The 13,815-nt window shown below is 53.1% G+C and overlaps 1 protein-coding gene across 1 annotated transcript in view; it reads left to right on the top strand.

Annotated features, from left to right (window-relative positions):
• The first annotated feature begins 10,523 nt into the window (after positions 1-10,523).
• SLC6A9 (solute carrier family 6 member 9) overlaps positions 10,524-13,815 on the top strand; it is a 163,011-nt gene continuing 159,719 nt past the window's right edge. Inside the window, exon 1 of the mRNA XM_066598020.1 lies at positions 10,524-10,947. The gene's annotated coding sequence lies outside the window, so the exon portion shown is untranslated. The remainder of the gene's footprint in view (positions 10,948-13,815) is intronic.

The raw sequence follows: 13,815 nt of genomic DNA on the forward strand, positions 1-13,815 counted from the left end.
CATACAGACATTCGCACACCATGCTCTATGTCCACGGACATTTCTGCACCGTGTATTCTGCGTGCGATGCGCGGCCACGTGATACGAAGTGAATGGAGTCAATGAACGTCTATGCCTTTGCATCGCTCCATGTGGACTGCAGGAGGAATAGATTGCAGCACGCCGTGGTCCTCCGCCATATGCAGTATTTACAACGGTAAGGCCAACATGGCCGACCGCGGACAATGTCTGCAGAAGCCGCTCCTGTCCTCCATCTGTTTGCTGGTACTTGTGTTACTTATTACGGGGCCCTATCTGGAGGAGTTCTCACAGGTTAGGGGCCAATATGACAATGCCGCCCCCTTCTGGCGCACCCCTCACCCCACGGCTGCAGCTGATCTCTTCTTCACCATCACTGTGTTTCCGGTTTTCCCTCATCCATTAATGAGTAGATCTGACCTTAATAATGGATTGCAGTGCAGCGCCCTGAGGTAGGCACAGCTCCAAGCAGCCTGAAGACTGGCACCTAAATGGGCATCACAGTGGGCACATGAGTATAATTAAATGACTCTGTGACACACAGAGGGCCTCCCTCCTTCATATGCCGCCCCGCGGTGCTTCTAGACATCACAGGGCAGACGGACGCTGCTTGCTGATTTCATAAGGATCATGTGTTTGAAGGGTTAAAGGAGCTTGAGCCGCTGATACCACAGAGGGGGTGCCTGCCCAAAGGGGTTCTGGGTATAATGATTGGCATCACATTGGCCAGACGGATATTCTATACTGACTTTAATCAAAATGCTGTGTTTTTGAAGGGTTAAGTGCCTTTGTGCCGCCGCCCCGGCCGCCGGGTTCCATGTACATATAGTCGCTGTCAGCTCAGTCACCCAAACTCCTTTAACCCTTTGCAAACCCCAGTTACTCCTCCAAATTAGTAGAAATTGAAAGTCCTCGGACTTTGATGCCAGTTTTTCTGCTCAGCGTGGGGCAAGCAGAGATCAGCGGCCAAAGTCACTTAACCCCTTATAACCCGTGTCCGTCTGCCTGTTCAATGCCAAGTGTTATATCTAAAACCACTGAGTCCAGCTGAATCCAAGTGGGTCTGCTGCGGGCATCGCCCTCCGCGCCGCTCTGCCACCCTTTGAAAGCAGCAGATACTTTGTAGCTGTGTGGCCCCTGTGATGTCTAGAAGCCCCTCGGGGCCGGCTGGATGTAATGGCATTTGGTGCAGGGAAGCCCTGTCTGTGTGGGCAGGGTGGGATCAGCGGCACAATCCTCTTCTTGTGTGCCCTTCTGGTGGCAGTTACTCCTGTACCCGCGTCAGGGTGCCGCACTGTAATGTAGCGTTGGGCTGCCTTCACAGCTGAGGGTTCGCGCTGCGTATAACGCACAGGAAGGACGTTTTACATCTCGCCTTCACACATTCTGCTGTGAAAAAGTAAGAAACTTGGAAAATTTAAGTTAATAAAATCCGCAGAATGTCTTATGTGGCAGAAACGTTGTGCGTCTGCAGCGGGCGGGCAGGCATCAGCGGGCAACTGAGAAAACGCTTGCTGCATAAATGCGCAGAATCTTCTTGCCATTCTCTGATTGAGCTTTCAGCGTGATCGGGCGGCACGCGGCTCAGTGGTTAGCACGGTTAGCCTTGCAGCACTGCGGTCCTGGCTTCCACGAAGGACAACATCTGAATGGAGTTTGTATATTCAAGTCTTCCACCAGGAGGCCTGGGTGCTGAAGGCGGTGTGGCCGGAGGGGCGGTGGGGCGCAGGGCCCTCATTAATAGGTTGTGCCCCATATGCTGTATCTATGTGCAGGGATAGTACGAGGCAGCCCCTCTGTATAAGGAGGGTGTGTGAGGGGCCTCTCATCAGTGTCCTCCATAGGTGGTGATATGCCGGCCCTCCTGTATCACTGAGTATATGGATGCTTCCTGGATTTTACGATCCAATGGACATGTAGCCGCGTGCGTCCAGCCCCCACTTCTGGAAGTAGTTTTTACCTGTATGATGGACTGCTTGCTAGAGACGGGTCGCACCTCACAGACAGGTAAGCATATATTTGGTGGGCGCCTCGCTTCACTCATCAGGAGAGCTTTACACTAGAACAATATGGGAAGTGGAAGGAATAATATACAGCTAATTAATACAACTGAGACCCTCGTTATTAGAAGTGGGAAGAAAGAAGGAAATACAGGAGGAAAGTAGAGGAACAAGAGACCCCGATCACAAAGTATCTCATACCAGACTTATTGACAAAATGACCAAATCTGGGATTGACAAGGCAACTGTTAGGTGGATTCACAACTGGCTGAGTGATCGTACTCACAGAGTGGTCATAAATGGCTGCACATCCAAGTGGAAGAATGTATCAAGTGGGGCCACAAGGCTCTGTCCTGGGCCCAGTGTGGGTCAACATTGTTATAAATGATCTGGAGGAGGGAATTGTGGGAAACTGATCAAACTAACGACACAAAGCTGGGAGGGATAGCTAACACTAGGGAAGAGAGAGGATTCAAACTGGAGCAAGTTCAGAGAAGAGTTACCAAGATGGTGAGCGGTCTGCAAATCATGTCCTATGAGGAACGGGTAAAGGATCTGGGAATGTTTAGCAGAAGAGAAGGCTGAGAGGAGACTTAATAGCGGTCTACAAATATCTGAAGGGCTGTCACAGTGCAGAGGGATCAGCCCTATTCTCATCTGCACAAGGAAAGACTAGAAGCAATGGGATGAAACTGAAAGGGAGGAGACACAGATTAGATATTAGACAGTGAGGGGATCAATGAGTGGAACAGGCTACCACGGGAGGTGGGGAGTTCTCCTTCAATGGAAGTGTTCAGAGGCCAGACAGACATCTGTCTGGGATGATTTAGTGATCCTGCACTGAGCAGGGGGTTGGGCCACATGACCCCGGGGGACCCGATGACCCTGGACAACCCGATGATCCCGGAGGACCCGATGACCACAGAGGATCTGATGACCCCAGAGGACCCGATGACCCCGGAGGACCCAATGACTCCAGAGGACCCGATGACTCCAGAGGACCCGATGACTCCAGAGGACCCGATGACTCCGGAGGACCCGATGACCACGGAGGACCCGATGACCCCAGAGGACCCGATGACCCCAGAGGACCCGATGACCCCAGAGGACCCGATGACCCCAGGGGACCCGATGACCCCAGGGGACCCGATGACCCCAGGGGACCCAAAGACCCCAGAGGACCCGATGACCCCAGAGAACCCGATGACCCCAGAGAACCCGATGACTGTAGAGGACCCGATGACCCCAGGGGACCCGATGACCCCAGAGGACCCGATGACCCCAGGGGACCCGATGACCCCAGAGGACCCAAAGACCCCGGAGGACCCGATGACCCTAGAGAACCCGATGACTGCAGAGGACCCGATAACCCCAGAGAACCCGATGACCCCGGAGGACCCGATGACCCCAGAGGACCCGATGACCCCAGGGGACCCAATGACCCCAGGGGACCCGATGACCCCAGAGGACCCGATGACCCCAGAGAACCCGATGACCCCAGAGAACCCGATGACTGTAGAGGACCCGATGACCCCAGAGGACCCGATGACCCCAGAGGACCCGATGACCCCAGGGGACCCGATGACCCCAGAGGACCCAAAGACCCCGATGACCCCAGAGAACCCGATGACTGCAGAGGACCCGATGACTGCAGAGGACCCGATGACCCCAGAGGACCCAAAGATCCCGGAGGACCCGATGACCCCAGAGGACCCGATGACCCCGGAGGACCCTTTCAGCTCCACAGTTCTATGAAGCTATATATGATCACTATCAAATCACAAACACACAGCACATTCTGCAGCAGACAAACACATTTATGTACAGAAATCCTGCAACAAAAAATGTTACCAACTCCGTGAAGCTCGTTAGTTCCGGCCATCTGCAGAAACGCAACAGAAATTCTGCAACTGTGTGCGGGCGCATTCACACGTCGCTGATGAATTGCGGATTTTGTCGCACATTTTGGTGCAGATCTGCAGCAGATTTCACCCTTTAATTGAATTCATATTGAATAGGTGAAATCTGCACCAAAACCTGCGGCACATCAGCGACCGGTGAGCGCACCAAGGCTGCGCTCCCACGGGACGGAATTGCCGCACCGAAAAACCATGAGAATTCCGCAGGAAAAGCGCAGCTTCAAAACCAGTGACCTTTAGCCGCGGGTTTTGGAGCGGTTTCACTGTCGGCATTCTGCTGCGGTTTTCTCTCCCCAGAGAGAGGAGAGAGGCCGCTGCGCAAATGATAAAAGAATTGACACGCTGCGTCTTTGTTTTCAGCATGTCCGTTTCTGTGCGGTTTGGCCACAGCATTTTTGCAAAATCTCGTCCACTTAGCTGGCCATTCCCGGGATTAGGAGCCGCAGGCGGAATCGCCGTGTGGACATTCGACACGGAAATTCCACTGCAATTCCGCCCTGTGTGAAAACAGCCTAAAAGTAGCCTTAGTGGCGGGCCCGTTCACATCAGCACTCTGCTCTTCCATTTTCCTGGCCGTCTTATGATGAACAGACTCCATTGTCTATAAAGGGGCTCGCTGTCCAGCCGGGCCTCTGGCCTCTCAGGATGACGCACCGCAGCGTGCTGCACTACTTTGTGCTAAGTCAGCCACACAAACCCCAATGCTGATGTGAAGAAACCCTGGTAGGAGCCAACTACTAATGGAGGAGAAGAAGAAGAAGAGAGCTTCAGCAGGGCGGCCCATAGAGATATGCCAAACAGTAACATGGCAGCCAGACCGCGCCCGATGTGCCCACCCGCTAACAGGAATGCTAGGGGACAGTTTAGCTTTAGATTCCAACTGCAAGATGGCGCTCCAAACTGATGCGTATTATGAGAAACAGCGCTTAAGATTTCCGGTTACACGGCTTTATACAAGACATAGACAGACTGGAGCAAGTTCAGAGAAGAGTCACCAAGATGGTGAGCGGTCTGTAATCATGTCCTATGAGGAACGGGTAAAGGATCTGGGAGTGTTTAGCAGAAGAGAAGGCTGAGAGGAGACTTAATAGCCGTCTACAGATATCTGAAGGGCTGTCACAGTGCAGAGGGATCAGCCCTATTCTCTCCTAGACCCCCTACAGTCTGGCTTTCGACACCAACACTCAACAGAAACTGCCCTTACAAGGGTATCCAATGACCTATTGACAGCCAAATCGAGGGGCGATTACTCCCTACTGATCCTCCTCGACCTCTCCGCAGCATTTCACACTGTTGACCACAAACTCCTCCTCAGTATGGTTCGCTCCATCGGCCTAAAGGACACTGCCCTCTCCTGGTTCTCCTCCTACCTCTCTGACCGCTCTTTCAGAGTCTCCTTTGCTGGCTCTACCTCCCCTCCCCTTCCCCTTGCTGTTGGGGTCCCCCAGGGCTCGGTCCTCGGCCCCCTCCTCTTCCCCTTGCTGTTGGGGTCCCCCAGGGCTCGGTCCTCGGCCCCCTTCTTTTCTCTATCTACACAGCCCCTATTGGACAAACCATCAGGAGATTTGGCCTCCAATACCACCTGTATGCTGATGACACCCAGCTATACACCTCTGCCCGTGACATCACAGCGCCAGTCCTCCAGAACATCACCAACTGTCTGTCCGCTGTCTCTAACACCATGTCCGCTCTCTACCTAAACTAAACCTCTCTAAAACTGACCTGCTGGTATTTCCGCCCTCCACTATCCGACCTCCTCCTGACATCTCCATCTCAGTGTGTGGCACCATAACTCCCAGCACGCCCGCTGCCTTGGGGTCTTATTCGTCTCCGATCTGTCCTTTACCCCCTACATCCAATCTCTGGCCCGAACCTGTCAGCTGCACTTCAAGAACATCCCAAGAATCCGCCCTTTCCTCACCGTGGACACGCTATAAACTCTCACTGTTGCCCTCATCCGCTCCCGGCTGGATTATTACAACTCGTTGCTGATCGGCCCCCCGCACCAGACTCTACCCTCTCCAGTCCATCCTGAATGCGGCAGCCAGGCTCATCTTCCTGTCCAGCCGCTACTCGGACACCTCTGCCCTGTGCCAGTCACTGCACTGGCTGCCCGTTACATACAGAATACAATTCACACTCACCACCCTCATCCATAAAGCCCTCCACTACGCAGCGCCCCCCTATATTGTATCCCTCATCCACAGCGCAGCACCCCCCTATATTGTATCCCTCATCCACAGCGCAGCGCCCCCTATATTGTATCCCTCATCCACAGTGCAGCGCCCCCCTATATTGTATCCCTCATCCACAGCACAGCGCCCCCCTATATTGTATCCCTCATCCACAGCGCAGCGGCCCCCTATATTGTATCCCTCATCCACAGCGCAGCGCCCCCCTATATTGTATCCCTCATCCACAGCACAGCGCCCCCCTATATTGTATCCCTCATCCACAGTGCAGCACCCCCCTATATTGTATCCCTCATCCACAGCGCAGCGCCCCCCTATATTGTATCCCTCATCCACAGTGCAGCACCCCCCTATATTGTATCCCTCATCCACAGCGCAGCGCCCCCCTATATTGTATCCCTCATCCACAGTGCAGCTCCCCCCTATATTGTATCCCTCATCCACAGCGCAGCGCCCCCCTATATTGTATCCCTCATCCACAGCGCAGCGCCACCCATATTGTATCCCTCATCCACAGCGCAGCGCCTGCCTATATTGTATCCCTCATCCACAGCACAGCGCCCCCCTATATTGTATCCCTCATCCACAGCGCAGCGCCACCCATATTGTATCCCTCATCCACAGCACAGCGCCCCCCTAAATTGTATCCCTCATCCACAGCGCAGCGCCACCCATATTGTATCCCTCATCCACAGCGCAGCGCCTGCCTATATTGTATCCCTCATCCACAGCACAGCGCCCCCCTATATTGTATCCCTCATCCACAGCACAGCGCCCCCCTATATTGTATCCCTCATCCACAGCGCAGCGCCACCCATATTGTATCCCTCATCCACAGCACAGCGCCCCCCTATATTGCCTCCCTCATCTCAATCCATCACCCAGCCCGGGCTCTCCGCTCTGCTAACGAAACTAGACTGTGCGCCCCTCTAATTCAAACTTCTCATTCCTGCCTCCAAGACTTCTCCAGAGCAGCACCGGTCCTCTGGAACGCACTACCAAAGGCTACCCGAGCAATCCAGGACTGGCAGAACTTCAGGCGTGCTCTAAAAACGCACCTCTTCAGGGAGGCATACCGATACCCTAAACAAACCCCTCTGTACTCCGCCTGATAACATGCTCCCTGACCTACTGACTGCAATCCCTGCCAGCCATCATAAATCGCTCCTGCAGTCATACCGATTCTGCCGTCACACGGCTAAATGTCTGACCATTGTCTGTGTATAACATCCCTCACTCTCCACCCCGCCATACAGTGCCCATCTCCACCCCCCATACTGTGCACACCTCCAGCCCTTTACCTTCTGTATCCCCCCATTACCTGTAGTATGTAAGCCCGTTGGAGCAGGACCCGCACCCCTACTGTTTCCATCAGCTGATTACTATGTAACCGCAGTTCTGTAATGTTTGTACTTTTGTCTTTCTGTATCCGCCGTCTATGTAAGCGCTGCGGGATATGTTGGCGCCATACAAAGAAAGATTATTATTATTATTATCTGTACAAGGAAAGACTAGAAGCAATGGGATGAAACTGAAAGGGAGGAGACAGATTAGATATTAGACAGCGAGGGGATCAATGAGTGGAACAGGTTGCCACAGGTAACCTCATGAAGGCCTGACAGCGGCATTCACCGTATACTAATAACGCTGGTCCTGACCACATCGCAGCTCCCACGTCTGCAGACTTTGGCGCGTTGAGGCCGCATTTAATGGAATGAGTCCTGCAATGAATCTACAGCCATAAGAGATGCCTGAAGACAAGACAGCCTTCAGTGAAAGTTCCTGGTCTTCGAGGGCACACCTGGAGTAGACATAAGAACCCGAAACTGCCCAAATCACCTAGAGGGCGGTGTGCTGTGTAGCTGAAAGTACCCTAAGGGGTAATTCCCAGGAGCCCATGGGCAGCTGCCTCTACGGATGCCCTCACCCCCGACACTACAGCTTAAGGATAAAGCCAGGTCTCCTCAAACCGCGGACATGGAGCAGATGAGACCCTCTGAACATATGCAGGGCATTACGCCGCTCTCACACTTTTATCACAATTAGCGCGGCGTTTGAAGCCCTGCGCTAACCGCGGTCCAACACTCCCACTGGTTTCAATGGAGCTTTGCAGACCTCCAATACGGCGTTTCTCACACTGCGGTTTTCGACCGCTGTCCGATCTACTTGTCCTCATAACCCATGACAATGAAGGGGGCATCAAAAAACGCTCTCAAGCGCTGTAGCATGCGTTCAAAGGGGATACATGAAATGACAGTAAAGCGCCCCATTTTCAGACAATGCGTTTGGTGAATGCGCATGTGACGGCAGCCCTAGGCCACTCCCACACACGCGTTCAAAAACGCCGCTTGAAATCCCCGCATTTTTACTGCAATTCGGAAGGTTTTTGAATGCTCGCCACTGCGTTTGATGGCGATTTTAACGGATTCCATCATTATGATGGATGATGAGGTGCGTTAAAAAAGCGCTAAAATAGAACAGGCAGCGGTTGAAAATTGCGGTGTTAGAAACGCCATGTTCAACCACAGGTCTGAGAAGCTATATTGAAATCAGTGGGAGCGTTGATCCATGATTAGCGTGGCGCTAGGGGACAGTGCGCTAATCGTGGTAAAAAGCGGTGCGTTTGTGAGAGCGGCGTTACTCTCAGCTCACTGAGCCGCCGGCTGAATCCTCCCATGAACTAATGAAATAACAATGAGGAGATGCTACAATGTATCAAACAGTAAACAGTAACAAACACACAGCAGTTAGGGGGGATCTTCAATGAATGCGGCTCAGTGGTTAGCACAGTTGTATTGTAGCTCTCAACGGCAACATCAACTTACAGAAACTCCATGCAAGAGTGGAACCTACAACCCCAGGACTGCCAGGCAGCAGTGCTTACCACTGAGCCACCATTAAGATGTCATCCCTGGTCAGAGTGGAACCTACAACCCCAGGACTGCCGGGCAGCAGTGCTTACCACTAAGCCACCATTAAGATGTCATCCCTGGTCAGAGTGAAACCTACAACCCCAGGACTGCCAGGCAGCAGTGCTAACCACTGAGCCACCATTAAGATGTCATCCCTGGTCAGAGTGGAACCTACAACCCCAGGACTGCCGGGCAGCAGTGCTTACCACTAAGCCACCATTAAGATGTCATCCCTGGTCAGAGTGAAACCTACAACCCCAGGACTGCCAGGCAGCAGTGCTAACCACTGAGCCACCATTAAGATGTCATCCCTGGTCAGAGTGGAACCTACAACCCCAGGACTGCCAGGCAGCAATGCTAACCACTGAGCCACCATTAAGATGTTGTTCCCTGGTCAAAGTGGAACCTACAACCCCAGGACTGTCAGGCAGCAGTGCTAACCACTGAGCCACCATTAAGATGTCATCCCTGGTCAGAGTGGAACCTACAACCCCAGGACTGCCAGGCAGCAGTGCTTACCACTGAGCCACCATTAAGATTTCATCCCTGGTCAGAGTGGAACCTACAACCCCAGGACTACCAGGCAGCAGTGCTAACCACTGAGCCACCATTAAGATGTCGTCCCTGGTCAGAGTGGAACCTACAACCCCAGGATTGCCAGGCAGCAATGCTAACCACTGAGCCACCATTAAGATGTTGTTCCCTGGTCAAAGTGGAACCTACAACCCCAGGACTGCCAGACAGCAGTGCTAACCACTGAGCCACCATTAAGATATCGTCCCTGGCCAGAGTGGAACCTACAACCCCAGGACTGCCAGGCAGCAGTGCTAACCACTGAGCCACATTCAGGAAAGACGCCCTGCCCAATGCAGAAAACAGACAAAATTGGAAATGAAAAGTGGAGCACGATGCAACACAGGAGGATCCTTCTTATTGCGTTTCCATCCAGACGTCGGCGCTCTGATCCGGCGTGAGAAAACGGAATGGAGACGGAAAATACAGGAAGGGATTCAAGCTGAAGCCTCCGGCTGCGATACTTCTCTATCTGCCTGGGAACGACGGACATGAGAACGCCAGTGTGAACAGAGGCACAGCGGTGCCATGCGGGCGCATCCGCCACGTCAGGTCAACGCATTCCTATCGGTGTTTAGCCCATAGGGAGGAGTCCATAGAGCCAGGGACCCATCCATCAAGGTTCGCCGTTTAGGCGTTCGTGTAAAGTACGGTTGTGCCGCGCCGAGGCTTATTGTTCACTCTCACAATTCATTCGCTGTACAGACTTTGTTGCATATCTATGAAGCCCAGACCTGACGTCTGCCCCCAAGAGCTCGCACTCCATAGAAGCACAAGGTTGTAAGCGAGCATTATAATAGATGTCAGACAGAGGCGGAGGGAAGAGGCTTCCCCGCTCTGGCAGGAGGAGCGGAGGGTTGGGGGCCTCCTTCCACAGCTGCCGAGGATGATGCAACTTCGCCTTTAAGAAAAACCCTCTGACAATGACAGTTGGTCGCTAGAGAGAGCAGCATCTCCCAGGAGCTGGGGGCCACTCACAGACTGCAGGATCTACAGCGCAGGGGCCACTCACAGACTGCAGGATCTACAGCGCTGGGGCCACCCACAGACTGCAGGATCTACAACCCAGGGGCCACTCACAGACTACAGGATCTATAACCCAGGGGCCACTCACAGACTGTAGGATCTACAGCCCAGGGGCCACTCACAGACTGCAGGATCTACAGCCCAGGGGCCACTCACAGACTGCAGGATTGATAGCCCAGGGGCCACAGACCGCAGGATCTATAGCCCAGGGGCCACAGACAGCAAGAGAAATCTACAGACCGGGAGCCAGGGACCACTCACAGACTGCAGAAACCAATCACAGCTTCCAGGGGCCACTCGCAGCATGGTAAGGGAACTTGATCCACTGCTGGCCACTGGTCCCCGTCCACACGTGCAGTAAGACCGCCAGGTATGGGGGGTCTGTAGCACCGCAGCCCGTAGTAGACGAGTTATCCGTCCAGCATGTTTAGTGGCTACAGGAGCCAATGTGGACGATACATAGTAGTCAGTGCTGACAGTATATACCATGCCGGTGCAAACAGTATATACCATGCCGATGCAGATAGATTAAAGTGTCATCACCGTCAGTGAAGATGCATCCTGGCAAGTCTGATGCTTGGGGCTGGTAGTTAGGGGCAGTTTAGTATCTGTGCTTGCAGTTTGGGGCAGTCTGATGCTTGGGGCTGGTAGTTAGGGGCAGTTTAGTATCTGGTGCTTGCAGTTTGGGGCAGTCTGATGCTTGGGGCTGGAAGTTACGGGCAGTTTAGTATCTGGTGCTTGCAGTTTGGGGCAGTCTGATACTTGGGGCAGGTAGTTAGGGGCAATTTAGTATCTGCTGCTTGCAGTTTGGGGCAGTCTGATGTTTGGGGCTGGTAGTTAGGGGCAATTTAGTATCTGCTGCTTGCAGTTTGGGGCAGTCTGATGCTTGGGGCAGGTAGTTAGGGGCAGTTTAGTATCCGGTTCTTGCAGTTTGGGGCAGTCTGATGTTTGGGGCTGGTAGTTAGGGGCAATTTAGTATCTGCTGCTTGCAGTTTGGGGCAGTCTGATGCTTGGGGCAGGTAGTTAGGGGCAGTTTAGTATCTGGTGCTTGCAGTTTGGGGCAGTCTGATGCTTGGGGCAGGTAGTTAGGGGCAGTTTAGTGTCTGGTGCTTGCAGTTTGGGGCAGTCTGATGCTTGGAGCAGGTATTTAGGGGCAGATTAGTATCTGTGCTTGCAGTTTGGGGCAGTCTGATGCTTGGGGCAGGTAGTTAGGGATAATTTAGTATCTGGTGCTTGCAGTTTTGGGCAGTCTGATGCTTGGGGCAGGTAGTTAGGGGCAGTTTAGTATCTGTGCTTGCAGTTTGGGGCAGTCTGATGCTTGGGGAAGGTAGTTAGGGGCAGTTTAGTATTTGGTGCTTGCAGTTTGGGGCAGTCTGATGCTTGGGGCTGGTAGTTAGGGGCAGTTTAGTATCTGTGTTGCAGTTTGGGGCAGTCTGATGCTTGGGGCAGGTAGTTAGGGGCAGTTTAGTATCTGGTGCTTGCAGTTTGGGGCAGTCTGATGCTTGGGGAAGGTAGTTAGGGGCAGTTTAGTTTCTGATGCTTGCAATTTGGGGCAGTCTGATGCTTGGGGCAGGTAGTTAGGGGCAGTTTAGTATCTGTGTTGCAGTTTGGGGCAGTCTGATGCTTGGGGCAGGTAGTTAGCGGCAGTTTAGTATCTGGTGCTTGCAGTTTGGGGCAGGTAGTTAGGGGCAGTTTAGTATCTGGTGCTTGCAGTTTGGGGCAGGTAGTTAGGGGCAGTTTAGTATCTGGTGCTTGCAGTTTGAGGCAGTCTGATGCTTGGCGCTGGTAGTTAGGGGCAGTTTAATATCTGAGCTTGCAGTTTGGGGCAGTCTGATGCTTGGGGCAGGTAGTTAGGGGCAGTTCAGTATCTGCTGCTTGCAGTTTGGGGCAGTCTGATGCTTGGGGCTGGTAGTTAGGGGCAGTTTAGTATCTGATGCTTGCAGTTTGGGGCAGTCTGATGCTTGGGGCAGGTAGTTACGGGCAGTTTAGTATCTGGTGCTTGTAGATTGGGGCAGTCTGATGCTTGGGGCTGGTAGTTAGGGGCAGTTTAGTATCTGGTGCTTGTAGATTGGGGCAGTCTGATGCTTGGGGCAGGTAGTTAGGGGCAGTTTAGTATCTGGTGCTTGCAGTTTGGGGCAGTCTGATGCTTGGGGCTGGTAGTTAGGGGCAGTTTAGTATCTGTGCTTGCAGTTTGGGGCAGTCTGATGCTTGGGGCTGGTAGTTAGGGGCAGTTTAGTATCTGGTGCTTGCAGTTTGGGGCAGTCTGATACTTGGGGCTGGTAGTTAGAAGCAGTTTAGTATCTGGTGCTTGCAGTTTGGGGCAGTCTGATGCTTGGGGCAGGTAGTTAGGGGCAGTTTAGTATCTGGTGCTTGCAGTTTGGGGCAGTCTGATGCTTGGCGCTGGTAGTTAGGGGCAGTTTAGGATCTGGTGCTTGCAGTTTGGGGCAGTCTGATGCTTGGGGCAGGTAGTTACGGGCAGTTTAGTATCTGGTGCTTGTAGTTTGGGGCAGTCTGATGCTTGGGGCAGGTAGTTAGGGGCAGTTTAGTGTCTGGTGCTTGCAGTTTGGGGCAGTCTGATGCTTGGGGCTGGTAGTTAGGGGCAGTTTAGTATCTTTGCTTGCAGTTTGGGGCAGTCTGATGCTTGGGGCAGGTAGTTAGGGGCAGTTTAGTATCTGGTGCTTGCAGTTTGGGGCAGTCTGATGCTTGGGGCAGGTAGTTAGGGGCAGTTTAGTATCTGTGCTTGCAGTTTGGGGCAGTCTGATGCTTGGGGCAGGTAGTTAGGGGCAGTTTAGTATCGGTGCTTGCAGTTTGGGGCAGTCTGATGCTTGGGGCTGGTAGTTAGGGGCAGTTTAGTATCTGCTGCTTGCAGTTTGGGGCAGTCTGATGCTTGGGGCAGGTAGTTAGGGGCAGTTTAGTATCTGGTGCTTGCAGTTTGGGGCAGTCTGATGCTTGGGGCTGGTAGTTAGGGGCAGGTTAGTTTGTGGTGCTTGGAGTTTGGGACAGTCTGATGCTTGGGGCTGGTAGTTAGGGGCAGTTTAGTATCTGATGTTTGCTGTTTGGGGCAGTCTGATGTTTGGGGCTGGTAGTTAGGGGCAGTTTAGTATCTTTGCTTGCAGTTTGGGGCAGTCTGATGCTTGGGGCAGGTCGTTAGGGGCAGTTTAGTATCTGGTGCTTG

This window comes from Eleutherodactylus coqui, chromosome 3 (assembly GCF_035609145.1).
Source record: "Eleutherodactylus coqui strain aEleCoq1 chromosome 3, aEleCoq1.hap1, whole genome shotgun sequence".
Lineage (NCBI taxonomy): Eukaryota > Metazoa > Chordata > Amphibia > Anura > Eleutherodactylidae > Eleutherodactylus > Eleutherodactylus coqui.